Genomic DNA, 24,754 nt, shown 5'->3' with positions numbered 1-24,754 from the left:
AGCACACTAACCATTGATACTTATGAGTTCTTGATCTGTAATCCAGTGGTGTCATGAAGCTGCCAACTCCTTCACAATGTCATTTCCTGCCATGTCCTGACCTGAACAATACCATATTGTGTTAATGCAAATTTAAAGTGTGTCACTTTATTCGTCAGTAAGAAATGTGATGAATTGTCAACACTGATACTTTTATATGCAAAACCTGTCATTTGTCTGCTTGTTTATCTTTCAGAGTGAGGAAGATATAAGTGTTGAACAAGCGCAGTCTCATCATCTTGCTCAGCTGCTTGCGCTGCAGCTCCCCAGCAGGGCTAACCTTTCTTGAACTCTATTGAAGTGTTGTTGGTTTTGTATATTATTTTGTCGGCGTGTTTATTTGCATTGGCGATCTTTGATGCCCAGTGTATGTAATCTGTTGTCTGCTTGTGCTTTATTATCATAGTGGCGAACTTTGATGCCCAGTGGATGTGATATGCCGTAATTTCTTTATTGTATAGTCTATGTTTTTTCTTATTCACGATGCTGCAGTTATTTTACTGTATATATATCCTGTCTTCGCAGTAAACCGGCCAAACCATAAAATTACAGTACATAATCGGGCCGTCATGCCATCACGATGTAGGTTGGGCCTGAAACGTGCCGAACAGCTCATGGGCCGGCAGCAGCCCGAAATGAACCCCGGCCCATGATTGTGCGAATCAAATCACGGGCTTTTAACTGGCCAAAAAATTGTCTCGGTCCTTGTTTGGCCCAATCAGATATTGGCTGCGAGCAGGCCAGATGCAAACTGGGCCGTAGTTAGGCCCAACTATATGATGGGCTTTTAACAGGCTGAAATTAATATAGGGCCAAAATGATAAACGGGCCCTTAACAGGGCAAAACTAATATTAGGCTGAATTACTAAGTGGGCCTTTAGCAAGTGGGCCCAAAAGCATAGTGTCCAGTTGACGGGCCGAATCTGATATGAGCCATAATTGAGCCCAAAGCCTCTTAAAGGGCCGGACCTGATCTGGGCCGTAATTTGGCCCAGAACGTGGTAGGCCTTTAACGGGCCAGATCTCATATGGGCCACTATTAGGTCCGGAGTGTGGCAAGCCATTAATGGACCGGATCAAATATGGGCCGGCATTCGGCCCAAACATGCTAGGTAGTTAATGGGCCGGCCTACTAGGGTCCTCAAAATCTTGTGGGCCCATAGCTGGGCCGGCCCATTAATGTTAGTGAAATCTTGTGGGCCTTTAGCTGGGCCGGCCCATTATGATCCGCAAGAATCTTGTGGGCCTTTACCTGGGCTGGCCCATTACGACACACAAAAATCTTGTGGGCCTTTACCTGGGCCGGCCCATTATGGCCCGCAAAATCTTGTGGGCCTTTAGCTGGGCCAGCCCATTATGGTCCGCAAAATCTCGTGGGCCTTTAGTTGGGCCGGCCCATTATGGTCCGCAAAATCTTGTGGGCCTTTAGTTGGGCCGGCCCATTTAAACTTGTTGGGTCGTGCCATGTGTCGACGTATCATAGGCGCCTTCTGTCCAGTGAGTGGATGACATCTGTCCCGACGATGAGTCGACACGTGTTTCCTCTAGCCAATGATGATTTTACACGTGAAAAATCCCCATTGGTCGGGGCTGTTAATGGGTTATCGGATCCAAAACCCGACCCGATAGCTTAACGGTGTTCCGTTACGGTGGATGCCACGTGTCGGTCACCCTTGACGAAAGCACTTCTGGGACGCACGATTTATCGTCATGGAAGTGGACACTTCCGTGATGATAATTTTGGTAATGTCATGGAACACTTCTACGATAGCACAGGTATGACTATCTTGATTCTGTCATAAATTTGTCATGGATGTACATGCATGACAAAAAACACGACCTACTATGACAATCACGTATCATCACGGAAGTGTATTTTTTTGTAGTGCATGGACGGGTGGATAGACCCCGCCACGGAGGCCGCATTCTCAGCAGTGATCGAGCCATGTATCGACCTTACCCTTCACGAGAGCCGTGACGCCAAAGTGCCGGATTCTTCCCCGGGCACGGACCCCGAACCACCCGCGCCCGTGCCTATCGAATCCGACTGGGCGCCGATCATGGAGTTCACCTCCGCGGATATCTTTCAGCACTCGCCCTTCGGCGACATACTGAACTCATTAAGGTCTCTCTCCTTGTCAGGAGAGTCCTGGCCGAACTATGTTCGGCAGGATTGGGATGCGGATGACGAAGAAATTCGCCGCCCACCCACCACCCACTTAGTAGCCATTGTCGACAATTTGACCGACATGGTCGACTTTAATTCCGAAGACATCGACGGTATGGACGACGATGCAGGAGACGAACAAGAACCACTGCCCACAGGGCACTGGACAACCACCTCATCATATGATATATATATATATGGTGGACACACCCAAAGAAGGCAATGGCGACGGGACAACCGAGGATGGCCCCTCCAAGAAGCAACCCAAGCGCCGACGTCAGCGGTGCCGCTCTAAGTTTCGCCAAGGCAAAAGCGGTGATACCGGCACATGAGATAATAGCACTCCAGACAGTGCCGAAGATGACGATAATCCCCTCCAGCAAGATTTAGAGCAGGAGGATGGAGAAGACAGCCCTCCCGAGAGAGTGGCAGATGGAGAGGCGGAGGATGATAATTACATGCCTCCCTCCGAAGACGAGGCAAGCCTCGACGATGACGAATTTGTCGTTCCTGAGGATCCCGTCGAGCAAGATCGCTTCAAGCGACGGCTTATAGCCACGGCAAATTGCCTTAAGAAAAAGCAACAACAGCTTCGAACTGATCAAGATTTGCTAGCTAACAAATGGACCGAAGTCCTTGCGGCCGAGGACTATGAACTCAAATGCCCCTCCAAGAGTTACCCAAAGCACAAGTTGCTACCCCGACTGGTGGAGGAAGCATTAAACCTACATCTCCAGCATATGACGCGGCTGATCGGCCACCTCGTGGCCGTGACAGAGAGGCATTTCAGCCAGAAGCTCAGCCTGCACCCCGACGCCACTCAAATAAAAATGTTAAGGCACGGGGAAACACGCTAGACCTGCGAGACGTATTGGAGGACAAAGCAAAACACGCAAGATCGATCTACGTATCACGAGGGCGCGCCACTATGCGAGACAATAACCGTCACGCCGGATACAGTAAAAGTAAATCCGGCCAGGCCGAACACAGTGGACAAGACTCATTTGAGCTGCGTCGCGATATAGCCCAGTACAGAGGCGCCACACACCCCCTATGCTTCACAGACGAAGTAATGGATCACCAAATCCCAGAGGGTTTCAAACCCATAAATATCGAATCATACAACGGTACAACAAATCCTGCGGTATGGATCGAGGACTTCCTCCTGCACATCCACATGGCCCGAGGTAACGATCTACACGCCATCAAATACCTCCCACTCAAACTCAAAGGACCAGCTCGGCTTTGGCTCAACAGCCTGCCAGCAGAATCCATTGGCTGTTGGGAAGATCTGGAAGCCGCATTCCTCGACAACTTCCAGGGCACTTATGTGCGACCACCAGATGCCGATGACTTGAGCCACATAATTCAGCAGCCAGAGGAATCGGCCAGGCAATTCTGGACACGGTCCCTGACAAAGAAAAATCAAATCGTCGACTATCCGGATGCAGAGGCCCTAGCATCCTTTAAGCACAACATCCGCGACGAGTGGCTCGCCTGGCACCTTGGCCAGGAAAAGCCGAAATCTATGGCAGCCCTCACGACACTCATGACCCGCTTTTTCGCGGGAGAGGACAGCTGGCTGGCTCGCAGCAATAACATATCAAAGAACCATGGTACTTCAGATACCAAGGGTAGTAATGGTAGGTCACGTCACAACAAACACAAGCGCCGCATCAACAACGACAATACCGAGGATACAGCAGTCAATGCCGGATTCAGAGGCTCTAAACCCGGTCAGCGGAAAAAGCCATTCAAAAGAAGCACTCCGGGCCCGTCCAGTTTGGACCGTATACTCGATCGCTCATGTCAAATACACGGCACCCCCGACAAGCCAGCCAACCACACCAACAGGGAATGTTGGGTGTTCAAGCAGGCCGGCAAGTCAAATGCCGAAAACAAAGATAAGGGGTTACATAGCGATGACGAGGAGGAGCCCTGGCCGCCGAACACTGGAGGACAAAAGAGGTCCCCCCCACAAGTGCGGACGGTGAACATGATATACGCAACCCACATCCTCAAGAGGGAGCGGAAGCGTGCGCTAAGGGACGTATATGCATTGGAGCCAGTCCCCCAAAATTCAACCCATGGTCCTCCTGTCCGATCACCTTCGATCGCAGGGACCACCCCACTAGTATCCGTCATGGCGGATTCGCCGCACTGGTCCTAGACCCAATCATCGACTGATTTCACCTCACTCGAGTTCTTATGGACGGCGGCAGCAGCCTGAACCTGCTTTATCAGGACACAGTGCGCAAAATGGGTATAGACCCCTCAAGGATCAAACCCATAAAAACGACCTTCAAAGGCGTCATACCAGGTGTAGAGGCCCATTGCACAGGCTCAGTCACACTGGAAGTGGTCTTCGGATCCCCGGATAACTTCCGAAGCGAGGAGTTAATCTTCGATATAGTCCCGTTCCGCAGTGGCTATCATGCACTACTCGGGCGAACCGCATTTGCGAGATTCAATGCGGTACTGCATTATGAATACCTCAAGCTCAAGATGCCAGGACCTCGAGGGGTCATCACAGTCAATGGAAACACAGAGCGCTCTCTCCGCATGGAGGAGCACACTGCAGCCCTCGCAGCAGAAGCACAAAGCAGCCTCTTCAGGCAATCCACCAGTTCGGTGATTAAACACCCGGACACCGTCAAGCGCGCCGGAGTAATCTGCAACAAGACCGCCTGACACGTTCCGGGCTCGCATAGCAATGTGTCCCCCACCCCAGTCCCATCCAAACGGCAAAATCAGTGCCACGCGTACATAATTACGCATTGAAAATACCATGGGCATAGGTGGGGGAGGGGCACGACTACGGCACGCCCCAAAACGCGGCTCAACCACACTAGGGGCTTCCCGCTTTGTTATTTTCTCTCTCTTTCAGGACTTTACTCTTTGGAAACCCCGTCCGGCAGTATGATTGCCGAACACACGATACAACAACCAAGGAGGTAGAAAGCTATATCGCACCATGGAACTCCTAGGTGGTCTCTGATAATGAGTAAAATACCTGCTTTAAATACCATTCCTCAGCTTGCCCTTGGAGGGGACATGTCAAATAGTCCTACTTTTTGCTTATCGCACTACTTGTATCATTCTGCTTCGACGCACCTTTTTGAATAAACAATGCATAGCACTAGACTATTACCGCATTCTCTATTCCTTTTTACATATATGTTCATTCATGACATTCAGCACTCATACACTCTGGTACGGCCAATACGCCAGGGGCTTAAGCGTACCCCATAATACGGCGTGAGAAGTCCGAACACTTTCGACAGTGCGGCACCCCGAACTTATAGCATTATATGCATCAGCTCCGAATCATGTCTTGGGTCAATAGTTGGGTTTGCCTGGCTCCCATGTTTTGGTACCTAACGTTCCGCTATATCGGCTAAGGTAGCACTGGGAGAACTACAGTGATTGTGCCCCGGTTCATCTTGGCAAGCACCTCAGTAGAGAAAGCTAAAACTAATTGTCATGATAAGGCAAGAGTTGGTCATTGTTCGAGAGGTCTCGAGTCCCTAAAGACTTATGCCGCTTAGGGCGAGGAGTCGGCTTTGTCCGGCTTAGGCGTGTATAGCGCCCCGAATTCGGCCTTCCGAATACTAGGGGCTTCGCCAAAATTTAAAATTGTAGACTTCTATGGCTAAGTGAGAGTGATAAAGCATTATAGTCCGATTGCCTTGTTCGTTGTGCTGATCTCTTCCCTCGAAGGACCCAACAATGGGAAAAAGAGTGCTCAGATTTATCCCGAACACCCCAGCACTCGTGGCATGGGGGCAGAAGCCGACGACTGGCCATCTCTCAGATTTGATAAACAGCTGCACATAAGGTAATATTTTAAATTCAAACAAGCGTTGGATAGCGCACATGAACAAGTTTTGATAATACAGGATCACACGAGCAAGTTCATTCAAAAATTACATCCTTCGCACACTCGTCTGCCACAAGACGGGCACCCTTCAGGACACCCTCATAATACATTTAAGGGTGGCGATGCTCCTTGCCCATGCGGCGGCCCCTCCTTCACCAGCTTCTTGGCATCCATCTTAGCCCAGTGCACCTTCGCACGGGCAAAAGCCCGGCGTGCACCTTCGATGCAGACGAACCGCTTTATGACTTCCAGCCGTGGGCAGGCATCCACAGGCCGCCTCACCAGGCCGAAGTAGCTGTTGGGAAGGGAGTCGCCAGGCCACATCCGGACTATAAGGCCCCTGATGGCCTGTTCGGCCGCCTTGTGGAGCTCGACCAGTTGCTTCAGCTGGTCGCTCACAGGCATCGGGTGTTCGGTCCCAATATACTGAGACCAGAACAACTTCTCCGTCGAGCTTCCCTCCTCGGCCTGATAGTACTTTGCGGCATCTAACATGCTGCGGGGCAAATCTGTGAATGCTCCTGGAGAGCTCCGGACTCGGGTAAGTAACAAGTAATTTACTTTCACATGCTTTCTTTGCATAACAAATGCCCTACCCGCCGCTATCTTCCTCATCGCCTCAATTTCCTATAGGGCCTTTTGGGCTTCAGCCTTGGCACGCTTGGTACTCTCGAGGGCCGCGGCAAGCTCGGACTCTCACGTCTTCGAGTCAAGCTCCAAAGTCTCGTGCTTCTTCACAAGAGCTTGGAGCTCTTGCTGCACCTCGCCCACACGTGCCTCCTGTTTCTCCCGCTCGTTGCGCCCATTGGCCGCTCTGTTTTCGGCCTCGGACAGCGCTTGCTTCAGGGTCACCACTTCGGTCGTGGCCCCTGGCATATCCATGATGATCCTATCATTTTGCAACCACATCTTATATATATATGGACAAGGTATTACTTACCTTTGTTCTCCTTGAGCTGCCTCTTGGAAAGGCCGACCTCTTTCTCGGACTGCTCGAGGTTCTGCTTCAGTGCGGTGACCTCCGCAGTCAGTGCAGCAAAGGTCAGCAGTGAAGCCTGCATACGCATACAGACATACTTATATTAGACTCCTGCGGATATTATTTGATCCTCTATTTGGCTTTTCTTTATGAACACCAAACAGAGCATCAGGGGCTACTGTATATGCGGTAATATTTTCCTATATTTTAAATACTTACCTCAAAGCCTGTTAGAAGGCTGGCACAGGCTTCAGTCAGTCCGCTCTTGGCGGACTAAACCTTCTTGATCACCGCACTCATAATAGTGCGGTGCTCTTCGTCGATGGAAGCGCCGCGAAGCGCTCCCAGCAGGTTATCCGGTGCCCCTGGATGGACAGAGGTCACCGGCATGGGCGGCTCGCCCCTCTTGGAAGGGGGCCGCCTGCTGGAGTCCGGAACCACGGGAGGTTCCGGCACGGTGTTCGGCTGAGGGCCGAACTTTGAGCCCTTGGGAGTCTTGCTCCCTTTGCGCCTGGAGTCCAGAAGGTCGCCTTGAGGCGCCTCCGGGACTACCTCCCCTCGGTTCGGTTCCCCTTGAGACAATACCTCGACATTGTCCGTAGGGCGAGGAGAGGAGGTGGTTGGAAGTGATTCGCTATTCATATCCGATGAGTCCAAGGAACCGTCCGACGAGGATACGTCGATACGGGCTCGGGGCGGACTGCATAATCATATTTGACGTTAGAAGAAGCAGTGCAACAAAAGTATGCTATGAGTTACTCTGGTATCCAAATACTTACGACTTTGCTAGGGGCTTGGCCCTGAGTAACCACTCATCTCCGCTGTCGGCGGCGGTGGTGGAACAGTCCGGAAGGAGAGTCCTTCCCTTCTTGGACCCTCCGGCCTCCCCGGTTGGGGCGGCCTTCCTTTTCCGGTCTCCCCTAGCTGGAGGGGGAGAACCGTCATCTTCCTCCTCCTAGTTTTCACGGGAGGAGTGCGTCTCGGAGTTATCGGACGATGAGTCCGATACCACCTGGCGCCGGGAACTCTTTCGGGTTCTCGTGGCCTTCTTCTTGATCTTCTTCTCCGGCACCTCATAAGGAGCCGGAGTTCGCATCTCCGTCAGGAGAGGGTCTGCAGGATCTTCGGGCAGAGGGGCTGGACAGTCAATCTGCTCCGATGTCTCCACCCAGTCCTATCAAAGGCATGGGAACTCAGACCCCGCACATGGTTAAACTAAGGAAAATAAATACCCTACGAGGTGTACAGAACTTACCGGATTCGCAGGGCGCGTCGCGCTTAGCCCGCGGTCCTCGGTAAGGGGAGGAGGGACCTCGGTGCCCTTGAACAGCACCTTCCAGACGTCCTTATGCATCGTGTCGAAGAGCTCGCGTAGAGTCTGGTGCTGGCCGGGTCGAACTCCCATAAGTTGAAAGCCCGTCGTTGACACGGGAGGATCCGGCGGAAGAGCATGACCTGGACTATGTTGACAAGCTTGAGTTTCTTGCCTATCATGTTCCGGATACACTTCTGGAGTCCGTCCAGCTCCACCGATGAGCCCCAGGATAGGCCCTTCTCCTTCCAGGAAGTGAGCCGCGTGGGGATTCCGGATCGAAACTCGGGGGCCGCCACCCAGTTGGTGTCACGCGGCTCGGTGATGTAGAACCACCCCGATTGCCACCCCTTTATGGTCTCCATGTAGGAGCCCTCGAGCCATGTAACGTTGGGCATTTTGCCCACCATGGCTCTGCCGCATAACGCTTGTTGGTCGCCTACTACCTTCGGTTTGACATTGAAGGTCTTCAGCCACAGGCCGAAGTGGGCCGGACGCGGAGGAAACCCTTGCACACGACGATGAATGCTGAGATGTTGAGGATGAAATTCGGAGCTAGATCATGGAAGTACGGACCATAATAGAACATGAGGCCACGGAAAAATGGATGGAGGGGAAACCCCAGTGCACGGACGAAGTGGGTGAGGAAAACCACCCTTTCGTGAGGTTCCGGGGTAGGGACGATCTGCCCCGTCACTGGCAGCCGGTGCGCAATATCCGCGGCTAAGTATCTGGCCCCGCGCAGCTTTTTGATGTCTCCCTCCGTAACGGAGGAGACCATCCACTTGCCTCCCGCTCTGGACATGTTTGGAGAGGGTTGAGGAGAAGGACGTGGACTTGGGCGCTGGAGCTCGAGTGCGCGAGAATGGATGAGCAAGGAGGAAGAAGGCCTGGGTAGAAAAAGGTGAACCATTATCCCTTTATAAGGGCGGACAAAACTATGTGCCCCCACCAGCCTGGTAAAACTCGCTTATCCCCCAAGCGCCGTAATTGATGGCGCAGTTGGGTTACCCATGTCCTTATTGATGGGAATCCCGTAATAAGGGGACACGATCTCTGCTTCTACAAGACATGCCAAGGAAACCGCCTCGCGAAACACGCTGAGGTTGGTTGTGAAAAATGATCCGAATGGTGACCTGGCTGTGGTGTGATGTCACACTGCGGAATGCGTCGGCAGATTAGATTTATTATTCTCTCTATGGTTGTATGTGGAACTTGTTTTGCAGAGCCGGACACGATCCTCGTGTTCAAAATCTTCTATGAAGTATTCGGAGGAGGAACCCGCCTTGCAATGCCGAAGACAATCTGCGCGCCGGACTCATCGTCATTGAAGCCTGCTTCAGGGGCTACTGAGGGAGTCCTGGATTAGGGGTATCCAGACAGCCGGATTATATCCTTTGGCTGGACTATTGGACTATGAAGATACAAGATTGAAGACTTCGTCCCGTGTCCGGATGGGACTCTCCTTGGCATGGAAGGCAAGCTTGGCAATACGGATATGTAGATCTCCTTCCTTGTAACCGACTCTGTGTAACCCTAGCCCCCTCCGGTGTCTATATAAACCGGAGGGTTTAGTCCATAGGACCAAGAACAACAATCATACCATAGGCTAGCTTCTAGAGTTTAGCCTCTTCGATCTCATGGTAGATCAACTCTTGTAATACCCATATCATCAAGATCAATCAAGCAGGAGTAGGGTTTTACCTCCATTGAGAGGGCCCGAGCCTGGGTAAAAACATCGTGTCCCCCATCTCCTGTTACCATCCGCCTAGACGCACAGTTCGGGACTAGGATCACTTTTACTAGGAATTACTACGAAAAGCCCTAGGATTAAAATTTCCTCTATAAGCATTGTTTTTGAAATTATTGCGAGAAATAAAACTCACATCAATGGCATCACTATTTTTCTCAATCAAAGTAGACAAAGGCATATCATTAAAATCAATAGGAGCACTTTTACTAACAACCAATTTCATAAGAGCATCAACTTTATCACTCAAAGAAGAAATTTCTTCAACCTAATTAACTTTTTTATTAGTAGGAGCTCTTTCGGTATGCCATTATGAATAATTTGTCATGATATTCTCAAGCAATTTGTTGGCTTCACCCAAAGTAATTTCCATAAAAGTACCACCCACGGTGGAATCTAAAAGATTACGAGAAACAAAATTCAATTCTGCATAAAAAAAATGTATGATCATCCAAAGATTTAACCCATGAGTTGGGCAATTCCTTAGCATCATTTTCATCCTTTCCCAAGATTGCGCAACATGTTCATGTTCAAGTTTCTTGAAATTCATGATCTGGGTTCTAAAGGAAATTATCTTTGCCGGAGGAAAATACTTAGTGATGAAAGCATCTTTGCACTTATTCCAAGAATCGATACTATTGTGAGGCAAAGAAGAGAACCAAATTTTTGCAGAATCACGCAAAGAGAACGCAAATAATTTCATCTTGACCACATCATTGTCCACATATTTTTTATTTTGCATATTGCATAATTCCATGAAGGTATTAAGATGGGACGCGACATCCTCATTAGGAGTACCGAAAAATTGGTCTTTCATAACAGGATTCAGCAAAGTAGTATTAATACCACAAGTCTCCGCACTAGTGGCGGGAGGAGCAAGCGGAGTGCCAATAAAATCATTGTTGTTGGTATTTGAGAAATCACATAACTTGGTGTTCTCTTGAGTCATGATGACCAAACAACAAGATTGCACTAAAAACAGATACGGCAAAAAAGGGCGAACGGAACAAGAGGGGCGAATAAAACGGCAAAATTTTGTGAAGTGGCGGAGAGGAAAATGAGAAGCAAATGGAAAATAAAGTAAATTGCAAGGAGATGAGATTTATGATTAGGAACCTGGTATATGTTGAAGATCCTCCCCGGCAATGGCACCAGAAATTTTCCTTGATGGTAGCTGCAACTACGTTGGTAACTCCCTGGAGAGGGAGGGATGATGTAGCACAACGACGGTAGGTATTTCCCTCAGTTATGAAAACAAGGTATCGAACCAGTTGGAGAACCAAGCAACACAACGTAAACAACACCTGCACACAAACAACAACACCTCGCAACCCGACGTGTTAAAAGGGGTTATCAATCCCTTCCGGGGTACGGCGCCAGAAATTGCGTGTTGACGGGAAAAAGTTGTAATAGATTGAAATAATAGATCGCAAGTAAAATAAAGTGCACTATTTTTGGAATTTTGGTTTGATAGATCTGAATAAAAATGCAAAGGAAAAGTAGATCGCAAGGAAAATATATGAGAAAGAATACCCGGGGGCCGTAGGTTTCACTAGAGGCTTCTCTCGAGAAAAATAGCAAACGGTGGGTAAAAAAATTACTATTGGGCAATTGATAGAACTTCAAATAATTATGACGATATCCAGGCAATGATCATTACATAGGCATCATGTCCAAGATTAGTAGGCCGACTCTTGCCTGCATCTACTACTATTACTCCACACATCGACCGCTATCCAGCATGCATCTAGTGTATTAAGTTCATGGAAAAATAGAGTAATGCAATAAGAATGATGACATGATGTAGACAAGATCCGTTTATCTATATGGCGGTAGATATAGATCTTGTCTTTTTATCCTTAGTAGCAACGATACATACGTGTCGGTTCCCTTTCTGTCACTGGGATCAAGCACCGTAAGATCGAACCCACTACCGGGCACCTCTTCCCATTGCAAGATAAAAAGATCAAGTTGGCTAAACAAAACCCAAATATCGGAGAAGAAATACGAGGCTATAAGAGATCATGCATATAAGAGATCAAAGAAAGTCAAACAAATTTCATGGATATAAAAAGATATGACTGATCATAAACTCGAAGTTCATCAGATCCCAACAAACACACGGCAAAAGAGTTACATCATATGGATCTCCAAGAGACCATTGTATTGAGAATTCAGCAAGAGAGAAAGCCATCTAGCTACTAACTATGGACCCCGAAGGCCTACAAAGAACTACTCACGCATCATCGGAGAGGCACCAATGGAGGTGGTGAACCCCATCCGAGATGGTGTCTAGATTGGATCTGGTGGTTCTGGACTCTGTGGCGGCTAGATGAATATTTCATTGACTCCTCTAGGGTTCTGGTATTTTTGGGGTATTTATAGAGCAAAGAGGCGGTCCGGGGGGCACCCGAGGTGGGCACAACCCACCAGGGCGCGCCTGGGCCTCCTGGCGCGCCCTGGTGGGTTGTGCCCCCATCGGGGCACCCCCCAGGTGCAACCAGGGCCCATTGCCTTCCTTCTGGCCCATAAAAAATCTCCGTAAAGTTTCGTGGCATTTGGACTCCGTTTGATATTTTTTTCTATGATGTAAAAAACATGGAAAAAACAGCAACTGGCACTTGGCACTATGTCAATAGGTTAGTACCAAAAAATGATATAAAATGACTATAAAACATCCAAGATTGATAATAAAACAGCATGGAACACTCAAAAATTATAGATACATTGGAGACGTATCAACCACCCACTTGCCCTGTGAGCCAGATCCGGACATGGCTGGAGAGGTTGGTGGCGGTGGGAAAGATTGAAGCTTGGGCGCTGGAGCTTGAGGATGGGAAACAGGAGAAAGAAGAAGGCATTGGGTGAAAAGTGGGATCTTTATCCACTTATATAGGCAGTGAATATCAAGTGCCCCCTTTAGCCTTAAAACTCGCCTGTTCCCAAGGGGTCGTGCGAATGGCACGGTTGGATTACCCAAACCCGTATTGATGAGGATCCCACAATAAGTGGACACGATCTCTATTTTGACAAGACATGTCAATAGAGGCCGCGCCGCGAAACACGAAGAGGGAGGCCAAAAAATGGTTCAAAATTATGAAGAGGCCAGATGTAGCATTTCACCGAAAAAGTTGTCAGTTGACAGACATAATTTTGATTGAATATTCTACCTTCATGGTTGTGGGATGTACAGAGCCATTTTTGGGAGGCAACCCAACCTCATTTTTGTTCTTTGATTTTTGCTCCTATTTAGTAATAAATAATTCATCTAGCCTCTATTTAGATGTGGTTTTATGTTTTAATTAGTGTTTGTGCCAAGTAGAACCTTTGGGAAGACTTGGGTGAAGTCTTTGCGATCTTGATGTAAAAAACAGAAACTTCAGCGCTCACAAGTTTTGCTGCCTTTTTTTTACTGGAGAGTGCGATTAGGTTAATTATTTTTGCAGATGATTAATAGACAAATTCCTCACGTCCACCAATTTATTTCAGAATTTTTTGGGTTACATAAGTATACGTTTGTTACATATTACTACAGGATGTTCTGTTTTTGACAGATTCTGTTTTCATTGTGTTGTTTGCTTATTTTGATGAATCTATGAGTAGTATCGGAGGGTATGAACCATAGAGAAGTTGTAATACAGTAGATATTACACCAATATGAATTTATAATGAGTTCACAACAATACCTAAGTGGTGATTTATTTTCTTATACTAACGGAGCTTACGAGTTTTCTGTTGTGAAGTTTTCAAGTTTTGGGTAAAGATTCGATGGACCATGGAATAAGGAGTGGCAAGAGCCTAAGCTTGGGGATTCCCAAGGCACCCCAAGGTAATATTCAAGGACAACCAATAGCCTAAGCTTGGGGATGCCCCGGATGCCATCCCCTCTTTCGTCTTCATTCATCGGTAACTTTACTTGGAGCTATATTTTTATTCACCACATGATATGTGTTTTGCTTGGAGCATCATTTTTTTCTTGCTGTTTGAATAAAATACCAAGATCTGAAATTCTTAAATGTTAGAGAGTCTTCACACAGTTACGTAATTATTCGACTACTCATTGATCTTCACTTATATCTTTTGAAGTAGTTTGTCGTTTGCTCTAGTGCTTCACTTATATCCTTTTAGAGCACGGCGGTGGTTTTATTTTGAAGAAATAGATGAACTCTCATGCTTCACTTATATCATTTTGAGAGTCTCTAAACAGCATGGTAATTTTCTTTGGTTATGAAACTAGTCCTAATATGATAGGCATCCAAGAGGGATATAATAAAAACTTTCATATAAAGTGCATTGAATACTATGAGAAGTTTGATACTTGATGATTGTTTTGAGATATGAAGATGGTGATATTAGAGTCGTGCTAGTTGAGTAGTTTTGAATTTGAGAAATACTTGTGTTGAAGTTTGCAAGTCCCGTAGCATGCACGTATGGTAACCTTTGTGTAACAAATTTGAAACATGAGGTGTTCTTTGATTGTCATCCTTATGAGTGGCGGTCGGGGACGAGCGATGGTCTTTTCCTACCAATATATCCCCCTAGGAGCATGCGCGTAATGCTTGGTTTTTTATGACTTGTAGATTTTTGCAATAAGTATGTGAGTTCTTTATTACTAATGTTGAGTCCATGGATTATACGCACTCTCACCCTTCCATCATTGCTAGCCTCTTCGGTATCGTGCATTGCCCTTTCTTACCTCGAGAGTTGGTGCAAACTTCCCTGGTGCATCTAAAACCTGTGATATGATACGCTCTGTCACATATAAACCTCCTTATATCTTCCTCAAAACATCCACCATACCTACCTATTATGGCATTTCCATAGCCATCCCGAGATATATTGCCATGCAACTTTCCACTGTTCCGTTCATCATGACACACATCATCATTGTCATATTGCCTTGCATGATCATGTAGTTGACATCATATTTGTGGCAAGGCCACCATACATAATTTATCATACATGTCACTCTTGATTCATTGCCCTTCCCGGTACACCACCGGAGGCATTCATATAGAGTCATATTTTTTTCTAGTATCGAGTTGTAATCATTGAGTTGTAAATAAATAGAAGTATGATGATCATCATTAATAGAGCATTGCCCCCCCCCCCAAAAGAGAAATGCCAAAAAAAGGAAGGCCCAAAAAAGAAAAAAAAGAAAATAAAAAGGGACAATGCTACTATCCTTTTTCCACACTTGTGCTTCAAAGTAGCACCATGATCTTCATGATAGAGAGTTTATTATGTTGTCACTTCCATATACTAAGTGGGAATTTTTCATTATTGAACTTGGCTTGTATATTCCAACAATGGGCTTCCTCAAATGCCCTAGGTCTTCATGAGCAAGCAAGTTGGATGCACACCCACTTAGTTTCTTTTGTTGAGCTTTCATACATTTATAGCTCTAGTGCATCCGTTGCGTGGCAATCCCTACTCCTTGCATTGACATCAATTGATGGGCATCTCCCTATCCCGTTGATTAGCCGCGTCAATGTGAGACTCTCCTTTTTTGTCTTCTCCACATAACCCCCATCATTATACTCTATTCCACCCATAGTGTTATATCCATGGCTCACGCTCCTGTATTGCGTGAAAGTTGAAAAAAGTTTGAGATTACTAAAGTATGAACCAATTGCTTGGCTTGTCATCGGGGTTGTGCATGATGAGAGCATTCTTGTGTGACGAAAATGGAGCATGACCAAACTATATGATTTTGTAGGGATGAACTTTCTTTGGCCAATGTTATTTTGAGAACACATAATTGCTTAGTTAGTATGCTTGAAGTATTATTATTTTTATGTCAATATTAAACTTTTGTCTTGAATCTTTTGGATCTGAACATTCATGCCACAATAAAGAAAATAACATTGATAAATGTGTTAGGTAGCATTCCACATCAAAAATTCTATTTTTATCATTTACCTACTCGAGGACGAGCAAGAATTATGCTTGGGGATGCTTGATACGTCTCCAACGTATCTATAATTTTTGATTGTTCCATGCTATTATATTATCCATCTAGGATGTTTTATATGCATTTATATGCTATTTTATATGATTTTTGGGACTAACCTATTAACCTAAAGCCCAGTGCCAGTTTCTATTTTTTCCTTGTTTTTGAGTATCGCAGAAAAGGAAAATCAAACGGAGTCCAATTGACCTGAAATTTCACGGAGATCATTTTTGGACCAGAAGAAGCCCACGGAGTACCGGAGATGGGCCAGAGAGTCCCGAGCCTACCACGAGGGTGGGGGGCGCGCCTACCCACTGGGAGCGCCCCCTACCTCGTGGCCGCCTCAGAGACCCCCCCTGACTTGTCCCCGACGCCAACACCTCTTATATATACAGAAACCTCCAGAAAATAACCTAGATCAGGAGTTCCGCCGCCGCAAGCCTCTGTAGCCACCGAAAACCAATCTAGACCTGTTCTGGCACCCTGCCGGAGGGGGGAATCCCTCTCCCGTGGCCATCTTCATCATCCCAGCGCTCTCCATGACGAGGAGGGAGTAGTTCACCCTCGGGGCTGAGGGTATGTACTAGTAGCTATGTGTTTGATCTCTCTCTCTCTCTCTCTCTCGTGTTCTTGATTTCGCACGATCTTGATGTATCGCGAGCTTTGCTATTATAGTTGGATCTTATGATGTTTCTCCCACTCTACTCTCTTGTAATGGATTGAGTTTTCCCTTTGAAGTTATCTTATCGGATTGAGTCTTTAAGGCTTTGAGAACACTTGATGTATGTATTGCATGTGCTTATCTGTGGTGACAATGGGATATCACATGATCCACTTGATGTATGTTTTGGTGATCAACTTGCGAGTTCCGTGACCTCGTGAACTTATGCATAGGGGTTGGCACACGTTTTCGTCTTGACTCTCCGGTAGAAACTTTGGGGCACTCTTTCAAGTTCTTTTTGTTGGTTGAATAGATGAATCTGAGATTGTGTGATGCATATTGTATAATCATACCCACGGATACTTGATGTGACATTGGAGTATCTAGGTGACATTAGGGTTTTGGTTGATTTGTGTCTTAAGGTGTTATTCTAGTACGAACTCTAGGATAGATCGAACGAAAAGAATAGCTTCGTGTTATTTTACTACGGACTCTTGAGTAGATCGATCAGAAAGGATAACTTTGAGGTGGTTTCGTACCCTACAATAATCTCTTCGTTTGTTCTCCGCTATTAGTGACTTTGGAGTGACTCTTTGTTGCATGTTGAGGGATAGTTATATGATCCAATTATGTTATTATTGTTGAGAGAACTTGCACTAGTGAAAGTATGAACCCTAGGCCTTGTTTCAACTCATTGCAATACCGTTTGTGCTCACTTTTATAATTAGTTACCTTGCTGTTTTTATATTTTTCAGATTACAAAAACCTATATCTACCATCCATATTGCACTGGTATCACCATCTCTTCGCCGAACTAGTGCACCTATACAATTTGCCATTGTATTGGGTGTGTTGGGCACACAAGAGACTCTTTGTTATTTGGTTGCAGGGTTGTTTGAGAGAGACCATCTTCATCCTATGCCTCCCATGGATTGATAAACCTTAGGTCATCCACTTGAGGGAAATTTGCTACTGTCCTGCAAACCTCTGCACTTGGAGGCCCAACAACGTCTACAAGAAGAAGGTTGTGTAGTAGACATCACCGCTCCCGGCCTCCGATGCTCGTCCGCGACCCTAGCACATGGCTAGGGTTTCGGCTGCGGTGTAGCGTCCGCCTCCGACACGTCTCCAGCGGCTCCTCTCCGTCGTACATCGCTCCCCCTCGCGCCCTTTACTCCTCTTGGATGGCGTCCCCCTAGCTCGGTACGCTCCCGCGTGTTGGGATGGATGGCGACGCCCCCCCAACCCCCTCTATCGCGTCACCGACATGGTCGTACTTCATGTGGTGATCTCCTCTGTTACGCGATGGTGGTGGCTGACATGCACTATGACAGCTGCCTTGCCTACAAACGTCTCCTGTGAGCACTACAACCTTTGCCTCCCTCCTTTGCTTGATCCGACTTGACTTTGTATCTGTCCTCTCAAGAACTCATGACATAATATTTCCCAATATTAATCCCTTCGGTGTAGCATTTATAGTCTATTAGCAAATTATGCACTATAGTCAAGAAACTGTCTGATGCCTTCTTGGTTTGATTAAAATTATAGTGTAAATCAGGTAGCCGTAGCCAATGGCGGAGCCTGACAAGCAACTAAGAGGGGGCCATTCTCAAACTATAACCAACATATGCATAAAAACAAGAGTGACTCGCAACATAAATTGAAAATTTGAGTTGGCCGTCCGTGATCATTAGTATAACCTATGGCTATGAATATTTACCAATTGTCATCTACTTTGGGTACTTTAATTTCCTCTTTAAACTAGAAAAGTATCATACTTATCTTAGCATGTCTCATGTTTGCAACATCTCTGACCTCTGTTATTCATTCAGTACTGAAGTTCATGCCTTGTTGCTTAGCACTGTCATTTCTCAGGTTTTAGTTCTGTAGCTGATAGACGAGATAATGTTTGGCGAAGGTCTAGCTCTTTTGGGTGATAGGTTGATATATTAACCTCAATTTATTTTTTGAAGTCTTTGCATAACAATTGCTGTTTTGAATATAATAGACCTATTTTCCTATGTGTTTTGATTTGACCATCTCCTAGTGTTCATGTGTTTTGATTCATCTTCTACCTTAATAACTATTAAGTAATTATTTAATCCATGCAATAAATTATATTTGTCGTTCTCTACATCATGTATAATGTTTGTTAACGATGCCATTGTTTTCGTTGTATATACTTTGTTATTCTCGTTTGCAGGCACTGTAAGATTTTAGAACTTGGGCTAAAATTGAATCTGATGTGCATTTTTGTATCTTTCCAAAGTCAAAAGCGAAAAGTAGAATTGTAATTCTTCTTACTACCTAATAAAAGGGAATGTGGTTGCTTGATATATCAGGAAAAGGGAATTATCCACTTTATGTATTACTGGATGTCTCTTTAAGTTCTACTCCCCCCGTTCCAAAATAGATGACTCAACTTTGTACTAACTTTATACAAAGTTGAGTCATCTATTTTGGAACGGAGGGAGTGGCATTTTTTTCTTTCAGTATTGCGGAAACAATTTTCATTGTGTGATATATTTCTCTACTGATGTGAAGTATATATACTAATGTAGTATTATTATGTTGTTTGTTCTAATTTCTTAATCAGTGTGCCAAAGTTCTTGATGTTTGCTATTTCTAGTACTCATGTTGTATTTGGGGATTATTTCCTGGCTTAGGCGTCCATTGATCAGTGAGGAAGGTTGATGATGACAATTGAATGACTGAATCAGTCCAGTAAAAGAATTAAAGAGACCCGAAGAACTATGCTAGAGACAAAAGAACCTGGTGTACCAATTCTCCAGGACCTTCATCAACAACAGCAGTCACTACTGCATGCTCACACTACAGTACTTATTCAGTCATAACTATTTTATAATAGTTTTGATATACTTCCCTGAAATATTCTGCGAACCATCGTTGGCTATATAGCTCTTTTGTTCATCATTACTTCCAGCCTGGTTGTTATTTCTTGCATTACTGGTAGATATTAGACTGCCATAGACCATCATATAAGTTCTATGTTTGATTGGTTTCCCCTCATCCAATTCTAAATATAATAATCAAAATTTGCATTTCTTTCATGTTGGATCTGTTATGGAAATCCAGTGGTAGTGGTTATGGTTTATTAAATTATGTTAAGTGTAGTATAACTTTGGAAGTATCTCCACCTTGAACATTTCATTTAATTCTTATTTTTTCTACCATTCCAAATTAACTGTATTTGACCAAGTTTATAGGAAGATATATCAACATCTTCACCACAAATTTTTTTTCATTCGATTCATCATAAAATATATTTTTGTAATATAGAGTCCACTTGTTGTTCTTGATACTTTAGTATACCTATTAGGAAGTTTGTTACAGGTTTCTTGGTGGTGAGAGCATATTGTAATAGAAGCATGCTATTGTTTACAGGTTTCCTTGGTGGTGAGAGGCTCATTGGAAGTTTGAGCTGCGAAGGTGAACTTGATGATTAAGAGGGTGTGTACAATGTTGCATATTTGTTGATGTAATGTAGTGTAATTGTTATTCATGGCATGTAAACTGATGTTGTATGTGTTCTTGGGCACATTTTAGAAGGCATTTACTTAGTGAAATAATTGAATATATATTAGTGAAATGGCCAAACAATGTACATGTTCAATGGAAAGTAATTCTTTTGTGAAAGTGTGACGCCTCGAGACCGATGCTCAAGTTACCTTCCTTTTATTTTAGTTGTTGCCTTGTGTTTGTTGCATTATCCTAATTGTTTTGCATATTTCATTCCTATATGTTTATGCCATGATCATGTTGAGTGCCTTTTCATATCTATGCTTCTTGCACCATGCTCATTTCACTTGTTATGTCATGTGTTTGCATTGTGCCTCTTGCCATTATATTGCATTTTCCATCCTTGTTCACTACTTCAGGATGCTGCTAACACGACACTACGATCAGAGACCCTTCGAGAAACCGTGTGTGATGCAATAATCACAAAGAGTGTTGTATGAAAACCGTCAGAAATGTGTAAAACGTTTGCGATGATGGATGCATCAAACACTGTTCAGGTTTTAATTGCGTGTGCAATGAAGGGCATACGGTTCAGTTCAATGAACTGTTTGCGATGAGGAGGAACAAAAGAAACGGGCAGCCAGATGAAGGCGTGTGCGATACACAACATACGGTTCACTCGGATGAACTATTTGTGATTAGGCAACACAAAAGAAACGGCCAGCCAGATCAAAGGTGTGTGCGATATACGGCATGTGCTTCACTCGAATGAACTGTTTGCGTTGAGACATGAGAACACAAACGGTTCAACTTAACAATATGTGTGATACGCGGCAAACAGGTCTGTAATCAGAAATGTGTGTGAAGACCGATAATAACACAGACAGTTGCTGCTAATAAGACGTGTGTGTTGTGCGATGGGATTGCATACAGAACAACAACATATATACACAGACACACTTATAAGGACATGCTTGCATAACCAAATTAAACATCCACTTACATAGGTGGCTACTACAACCATGGCATTTGCACACACCAAAGTAAACTATATATTACATGCATGATTAACTAGCATAAACGATCATCTGATCATCATCTACTTCTTGTGACGCTTGCTCTTCTTGTGGCTCGATCCAGGCTCGTCGATTTGGGTAACGAGGCACTTCCTCATGTCAACAATCCACCTGTGCATCTCGTAGCATATGTACACACTCTTGGCCACGAACCTGAGGTGAGGTTCATCCAATTGCCGCATCCAGTCCGTGTGCCAGGATACGGGACTTGTTCTCTGGGCATCCTCCTTCATCTTTTTGTAGTAGGGGTCGATGATGGCTGAGGCGAGTTCGACCAGGGAGTCCTGCTTCGTGCTGCCCCAGACCCTATAGTGGTCATGGATTTCGACAAGGTTCTTGCAGGCCAAGCCCGTAACACTGAGCGCTTTTACATCGTCTTTGGTATCCACCGTGGCAAACTTGTAGTCGGTGTTGTTGACAAACCTGTTGAAACGGCCACAAGGCTCTGTGGCCATGCAGTAGTGGTAGATGAGGACATGATGGCGCACGCACAATTGGGCGACGACAACCTTCTGATCTATGCCGGGACGACCGGCGGTGTACTGGAGGTCGATGTCGACCACCTTGTACTTGTCTCCAGAAAGCAACTACTCAACGCTGTTGATGTAATCATCCACCACAGTCGGGTCGATGGTGTACACCACCAAGAGATCCGTCTCCCTCGCGTGGGTCTCCACTCTATGCTCGCCAAACTCCACTGGAGCGCCTCCGGACATCCCCTCTCTATGTGTCGTCATGGGTGTGCTTGTTGTGTTGTGGGGCGCGATCGAAAGGTTGAAGAGACTAAGGTTATAATTGCCACGGGAATTAAAGGGGAAGCCGGACGGCCAGGAATATTGGCAGGCCCTGATGGCAGTTCTATTTTGCAGCATGTAACTCCATCGTGCCGCACGTAACTGCATCGCGTGGCAACGCGCGCGGCGCAACCACATGCATATGGGGCCCCCGACGTGATCGTGCGCACGCACAACCACTGGCAGAGTGCGCGCGGAGGGACGCGAGCAGAGCGCTCCGCGGTCGCCTCAAGGAAAAGATGTCCACAAGCCGAGCGCGCCGACGGACGCGAGCAGAGCGTGCCAAGGGACGCGATAGAGCGCGCCGCGGCGCCTAACGACGAGCACAGCGCGCTGTGGCGCCTAACGGCAAGCAGAGCTTACCGAGGGACGCGAGGAGAGGACGGCACAGTGATACGTGGCAAATAAGACGAACTGTGCAAGCGATGTCGAAGACATCGAGTACGAATCAAATTAGAGTTGCGTGTGCGATACGTGGCACACAGTTGATCCACCAGAGCTGTTTGTGATGGAATAAGCCGTGTGTGTTGCGGGCAAACGCTTGCTGGTGTATAACCTTAAATTTAACCAAAAACGTGTTAATGCATGTTACAAAAATTGTATAGCTGGAAACTATGTTCAAATACGACTCCAACAATATAATCTATGGCGAGATGCATTCGTATTTTATTAGTTAAATCCTACTTATAAACCAGGACGGGGTATAGTAGGTAATTAAATCGCAAACATTTTTATTAATTGTATGTGTACGTGTCCTCTCATCCTCCTCTCGCACGTTTTATCACCCCGCTGCCGCAGACGGCTTACAGCGCAAGCTTGCGCAGCGCGCGGGGGCGTTCTTTTCGCCAAACGGTGGCACCAATGAATCGTCGGTGAGCCCATTCCCACGCAACCTCGTAGGTTCCCGCGCAAGCTTCCCTCCCAACTCGGTGAAATCCCCCAAAATTCCAATGCTTACCGGCCTGCTATAAAAACCCTCACGGCTGGCGAGTCCCGCGTCGCATTTTCCCCTCCCTCCCTATAGCTTATCTCGTCTGCTTCTCCCACAATCGCCAATGGCACCGGTTCGTCGTCGTCGCTCAGCCACTCCGCCGTCATCAGACGACAACTCCAGCTAGGAGGCTACACCGCGGCGGCAGCGCAGTCCCCGGTGTAGTGTAGTGCCCGTGGCGTCCCTGTTGGGTGTGCGTGGAACACCCACCACACACTCTGCCACCACTGCCCGCCGGCAGCTATTGCCGGCCTTCGTTGCTGCCACTCCACCATCGGAAGCTAGGGCCATCTCCTGCTCTGCCGCCGTGGCCCAGAGGCGGGAGGTGGCCATCGTGGCCGCCACCCCACTGCCGGCCACCGTGGCCATCACCCGCTCCGCCACCGCGGCCCGAAGGCGGGAGGTGGTGGTCGTGGCCGCCAGCCCACCATCGACCGCCGGGATCATCACCCGCTCCGCCACTGCCGCTCGAAGGAGGGGGTGGAGGTGGAGGCCCGCACGTGCGTCAGCGACCTTGCGCGCTACATCGAGTTCCTGTGGGGGGAGGAGGAGCGCCTCATCAAGCACGCAAAGAGCCTTGCCGCCGCTGTGGCTGCAGCACACGCCGACGTAGAGGCAAGGAATCAGGAGATCTACGAGCAGTCCAACAACTTCGAGAGGGATCGTCTGGAGCGGCAGTGGGCGTTCGAGCTAGCGAGCGTCGCTGAACGTGCAGCAGCGGCGGGCACCATATTGCATTTGTCCAGCTCGTCGGTAGGCTCCTCCTCCTCTGCCTCTTAATGAGCGTGTTCGGCAGATTAGAGGCTGACAAAAGTAGCACAAAGCCCCTCCGTGGTAGTGGTAGCATTTAGGGGCTATTTTGTTCAGTTCATCTGACTATAGATGTGTGGTCGAACTGTACAACGTACTTAAAATTAGCTAGTATATATAGTTGAACTAGCTATTTCAGTACGTGGTTGGCAACAATTGGGGAGAAGTTTGGTCGGTTCAGCTGTCGAGTTGAACTGTTTGTATAAAGTAAGAACGACTGCATAATCTATGAATGAAATCTATGCTTAATTACTGAATTTTAGTTGCAAAAATTACATAGTGCTAATAATTTCTAGCTGCATATTTTGACAAATCGTAGTGTTACAAGGATTGACAAATGGCAATGTTACTATATCAACAAATGTAAATCTTTCCAGTTTGACAAATGGCAACATACCCAATCTGACACATGCAAATATTACCAAATTGTTTGTACGTGGTTGCACACGGGTCATCCAGAACAACCGTTTGCGTTGAAGGGATGCAAATCTTACCAAATCCTACCAAATCCTGCACATTAAACTGCGCTGCTCTCACTTTGCATATGGGTGTTCTATATAAATCGTTTGCGATCAAGAGCTGCAGAAATCCTACTCGGCACATTTTCTCTTGGCTTCCTGGGGAAGCCGTCGGTTTGCAGACGGATGTTCTAACTAAAATGTTTGCGATGAGTGTTTTATATTTAGAAGGCGAATTAAACTGCGGCTTGGGCGCCATTAATGGAGAGGACGCGAGCAAGGCGGGTGGCCATGGAAATCAAAGGGCTCGCTTCCTAGTGAGCCTACGCAGCGTACAACTCGCACACTTCTCGATGAGCCTGCGCACTCGAGGACAGCTTGCATGCCTCTCGGTCAGCCTGCGC

The sequence above is a fragment of the Triticum urartu genome, chromosome 4 (assembly GCF_003073215.2).
Source record: "Triticum urartu cultivar G1812 chromosome 4, Tu2.1, whole genome shotgun sequence".
NCBI classification, from domain to species: Eukaryota; Viridiplantae; Streptophyta; class Magnoliopsida; order Poales; family Poaceae; genus Triticum; species Triticum urartu.
Note: the sequence above shows the minus strand (reverse complement) of the source record.